Here is a 5,615-nt window from a genome sequence, read left to right as displayed (position 1 = left end):
ACAAGATTCTGGTCACCATGAAGACAGGAACCATACCATGTGCTCACAGTTATATCCCCAGAACTTAGCACAGGTCTTAGAATAGATAAGCATGTAAATGAATTAGAGCTATACTCAAGAAAAAAGAACTTTTCTTTCTTATGTGCTGAAAAATAAGATTGTCATATCGGGTAAGGGCAACCCGCCTGACAGGAACCACAGAAAAGAAGGATCTTATCAGTTTTATTTATTAGATTATGTTAGTATAGTTTTGTTCATGAATATTGTCTTTATTGAATTCCTGGAAGGAAGGCATTAGAATGTTTCTTTTGGGTTGAGGGTATATTTATATCTAGGACACACATGAATAAGGCAGGCTTTGATGTTAGAAAATTCTGTATTATAAGTATACCTGGGCATCTAATGTTATTTGATTAGTACCTTATTATTAAGTTTCCCCAAAAATCACCCTTCGCTTGCTACTAGTCTTTCTGTTATAGCTCCTACCTCTGCATAAAATACTCTAAATAATCTCTTTCCAGTTTTTATTTGTTTATTTTGAGAGGCTTTTGCTATAGGGCGTGTGCATTCGCCAGAAAGACAGAGAGAGACAGAGAGACAGAAAGGGAGAAATCAACCCCCAGGGGGGATGGCCACGCCGCAATCCCTTCTCCTCCATTCTCCTCTCAAGATTTTGGGCACGCATGCACATGCGCTTGGTGTGAGATTTAAGTCACCAGGTCCAAGACTCGAACCATGTTCGACTACATAGGAGTCCAGTGACATAGCCATTACGCTAACTGCTGGTACCTTTCTAGTTTATTTTAACCTAATATGAATACATTGCTTTTGCCTTGAATAAAATAGTGTGAAATTCAACTTTTATAAAATAATACATTGTGAGGCCAGTAGGTGCTTGGTGGTTACAGTATTCGATTCCGACATGGCCAACTGCAGTGTGGTCCCCAGATCTGGTGGCTTGAAAATCACACTGGGTGCATGTGCATGTGTGCCCAAAATCCAAAGAAGAGAATGGAGGAGAAGGGATTGTGGCATGGCTAACTCCTCGGGAGTAATTTCTCACATTCCTTCTCTCCATCTCTCTTCCTTCCTTTCATGATCTATTTCACTGTGCTCTGCTTTACACCTCCTGATTCCCACACAAGATTCTGGTCACCATGAAGACAGGAACCATACCATGTGCTCACAGTTATATCCCCAGAACTTAGCACAGGTCTTAGAATAGATAAGCATGTAAATGAATTAGAGCTATACTCAAGAAAAAAGAACTTTTCTTTCTTATGTGCTGAAAAATAAGATTGTCATATCGGGTAAGGGCAACCCGCCTGACAGGAACCACAGAAAAGAAGGATCTTATCAGTTTTATTTATTAGATTATGTTAGTATAGTTTTGTTCATGAATATTGTCTTTATTGAATTCCTGGAAGGAAGGCATTAGAATGTTTCTTTTGGGTTGAGGGTATATTTATATCTAGGACACACATGAATAAGGCAGGCTTTGATGTTAGAAAATTCTGTATTATAAGTATACCTGGGCATCTAATGTTATTTGATTAGTACCTTATTATTAAGTTTCCCCAAAAATCACCCTTCGCTTGCTACTAGTCTTTCTGTTATAGCTCCTACCTCTGCATAAAATACTCTAAATAATCTCTTTCCAGTTTTTATTTGTTTATTTTGAGAGGCTTTTGCTATAGGGCGTGTGCATTCGCCAGAAAGACAGAGAGAGACAGAGAGACAGAAAGGGAGAAATCAACCCCCAGGGGGGATGGCCACGCCGCAATCCCTTCTCCTCCATTCTCCTCTCAAGATTTTGGGCACGCATGCACATGCGCTTGGTGTGAGATTTAAGTCACCAGGTCCAAGACTCGAACCATGTTCGACTACATAGGAGTCCAGTGACATAGCCATTACGCTAACTGCTGGTACCTTTCTAGTTTATTTTAACCTAATATGAATACATTGCTTTTGCCTTGAATAAAATAGTGTGAAATTCAACTTTTATAAAATAATACATTGTGAGGCCAGTAGGTGCTTGGTGGTTACAGTATTCGATTCCGACATGGCCAACTGCAGTGTGGTCCCCAGATCTGGTGGCTTGAAAATCACACTGGGTGCATGTGCATGTGTGCCCAAAATCCAAAGAAGAGAATGGAGGAGAAGGGATTGTGGCATGGCTAACTCCTCGGGAGTAATTTCTCACATTCCTTCTCTCCATCTCTCTTCAGCAAGTGCACATGACCTATGGCAAAAACCTAAAAAAAAAAAAAAAAGTAATAAATGCATCGTAGTTCCTCAATTCTAAGATACCAAAGATTGATATTTTTTTTCTTTTCATGGGGAAAAAAAGACAAATATAAAATCCAATGTAGCCAAAAATTTTAAGACTCAGCACAATTTTGTACATTATAATATGAAAGGATTCATGTCTAACACACAGATACACACTGATTGAAAGAAAAGAATAGTGAGAAATAAAGCAAAATATTAAGAGTGATGAATAGGGGATTATGATCAACTTTTGTTTTCTTCTTTTACATTTTCCCCAATGTTTCTACAAGGGGAGGAGCTGTATTTTTTGCATAATCAACAAAAGTTAATTAGTATAACAAATCTTTTGCTTCTCTTCAGAGTCTTGAGGTCCATGGTTCTCAATTTGCGAATGAATCGACACACTTTTTTTTTTTGAGAGGTTTTTGGTATAGGGCGCGTGCGCTCACCAGACAGAGAGAGACAGAGAGACAGAAAGCGAGAAATCACCCCCCAGGGGGGATGGCCACGCTGCAATCCCTTCTCCTCCGTTCTCCTCTCGGGATCTTGGGCATGCACGCACACGCGTGAGTTTTAAGCCACTGGGTCCGGGACACGAACCGCGGTCGACTACGTGGGAGTCCAGCGACATAGCCATTACGCTAACTGCTGGTCCCAGAATCAACACACTCTTAGAACTATCTGCTCTGTCCACTTGACTCTCAGATGAATGGCATCATCTTTACGTTTTCACAGGACTGCTGTTCTTCCTTCCAGATTTAACTCCATGGAAAGCTTTTACAGTGCTCAGCTTATTATTGCTTGCATGGCTACCAATTTTTGTCTTTGTTGGCACTTGTATACTTTAACATATTCAGAAAATGGATTAGGACCTCTGACAGAACTATACATTCCAATACAAATGAGATCTTACAGAAATCAGTTTTTGGGAACATGCAGATGGTACTTACATTTGAACTGTTGTCGTTAATGGTGGAGAAAGTGCTAGCAGCTGTTTTATAAATGTTCCTTCCTTCTCATGCTCACAATGCCTGAGAACAGAACAAAGCAGTTCAAGGATATTTTCTTTCAAGTTCTTTTCCCTTTAAGATTTCTTTATTTTCTAAAAAAAATTTTAGAGAGATTTTTGTTATAGGACATATGCAATCACAAAAGAGACAGTGAGACAGAAAGTGAGAAATCACCCCCCCCCGCAAAAAAATGACCACACCACAAAACCTCCTTCATTCATCTCTTGGGATTTTGGGCATGCACGCAACGCGCCCAGCGTGAGCTTTAAGCCACCAGGTCCAGGATTCGAACCACAGTTGACTACATGGGAGTCCAGCAATGTAACCATTATACCATCTGCTGATTCCCACTTTAGGATTTCTTACTCAGAAAGTTTGTTTTGTTTGTGTGTTTTTGCCAGTGAGTGGGTGCCCTCACTAGAGACAGAGAAATAGAGAAGAGGGAGGAATACGCCTCCCCCCACAAAGGGGCAGGGTTAAACCACTATCTCTTCTCCTCTGTTTCTCTATCCTACCAAGATTTGGGGCATACACACCCATACACATGTACCTGGTGTGTTTTTCAAGCTTCTGGAGCTAGGATTGGGATTGCAGTTGGCCATGTGGGATACTGCTCCCCTAACCAACAGGTCATGGAGTCAGTCCAAAGCTTAGGTCTTTCATGGATCCCTCTCATTTGAAAAAATGTGAACAAACCACTTGGAAAACGGCAGTTTTAGTAAACCAAAATTAACCTCAATTTTTAGGAAATTATTTATTTATTTATTTTTATAATTATTTTAATAAATTTGCTAAAGGACATGAGTACTCAGTAGAAAGAGACAGACAGAGAGAGAGAACGTGTGAAAGCAAGCTGCCAGGTCCAGAAGACTTGAACCGCTGTTGGCCACGTGGAAGTCCAGCACCTTAACCATCTTTTGGCCCTTTTATTTTTTTTAAATTGACAGACAGCATGTGTACTCACCACCCTGCTGCAATCCCTCCCTCCCCTATTTCTCTGTCCTTCTTACTGGCTATTTCCTAGTCACTAGGGCCAGGATTTGAACTGCTGTCAGTCAGCTGTCATGCACAGCACGTAATCACTGTGCTGTGGGGCCAGCCCAAAGCTAACTTCCATTCCTGACAGTTTGCCTGAGACCTGCTGCACTGGTTCAAGAGTCAGGACAGAGGTATCACCTTGGGAGCAATCACCAGCACAACCGGCATTTGACATCTCAAAGCACTTTTTTTTTTTTTTTTGAGAGGTTTTTGCTATAGGGCACATGTGCTCGCCAGACAGACAGAGAGAGACAGAGAGACAGAAAGCGAGAAATCACCCCCCAGGGGGGATGGCCACGCCACAATCCCTTCTCCTCCGTTGTCCTCTTGGGATCTCGGGCACGCATGCACACGTGCCCGGCATGAGTTTTAAGCCACCGGGTCCAGGACACAAACCGCGGTCGGCTACATGAGAGTCCAGCGACATAGCCATTACACTAACTGCTGGTCCCTCAAAGCACTTTTTAAAAGCTCGTTAGGTAGGAGAAACATGGGAAGGAGCATGAGTTCCCTCCATTAGTAGTGTTAAGGCACTCCATCAAAAGAAAACTTTCTTGCCTACTTAGTCTTTGCTCATTTAAACTTTAGAGCTATGATGGCTCTCTACATTCTGGTAGCAACAATGATATGCTGCTTCAGTGTTGGCCTTGGACTTTCTGCTAGTGCGTTGCTATTTTATACTTTAGCTGTTTTTAGCATAGAAATAAATTTCTTAGCATCATTTCCAACCTCTCTCATGTAGCTCAGTAGATCTTTTCCACTCCCGTGGCACCAGTTACATCTCTGTGCCAGTAGCTTTCAACTATGTTTGCCTGGCCCACAACCCTCTCCCGACCCCAATGACCCACTGTAAGCTAAATGTCCCAATCTTGATGTACCAGAGGTACCTCCTGTGCTGTGCACATAAAGCATTATCATCTTCTTCCCACATTCTTCTTCAGGTGCATGGCCTCACCGTCTATTTCACTATCTACCTAGTTCCCCAAGCCAGCAAACTGTCATCTTTTTTTAAAATAATTATTTTATTTAACTTAATTTATCCATTTCAGTTTGAACAGAGAAGGACAGAGCAAGAGCGAGAGCGAGAGCAAGAGAGCGAGAGAGAGAAAATGAGAAAGCAAGTCGCCAGGTCTGGGACCTGAACCGTGGTCAGCCATGTGGGAGTCCAGTGTCCTTAATCACCACGCCACCTGTCGGCCCCACAAACTATCATCTTTATTTTTTTAAGCCTATTTATTCACTCTAGAGAATGTGTGTGAAAGAGAGAGAGAGAGAGAGAGAGAGAGAGAGAGAAAG

This window comes from Tupaia chinensis, unplaced genomic scaffold (assembly GCF_000334495.1).
Source record: "Tupaia chinensis unplaced genomic scaffold, TupChi_1.0 Scaffold149178_1, whole genome shotgun sequence".
Lineage (NCBI taxonomy): Eukaryota > Metazoa > Chordata > Mammalia > Scandentia > Tupaiidae > Tupaia > Tupaia belangeri.
This window is presented reverse-complemented; position numbering follows the sequence as displayed.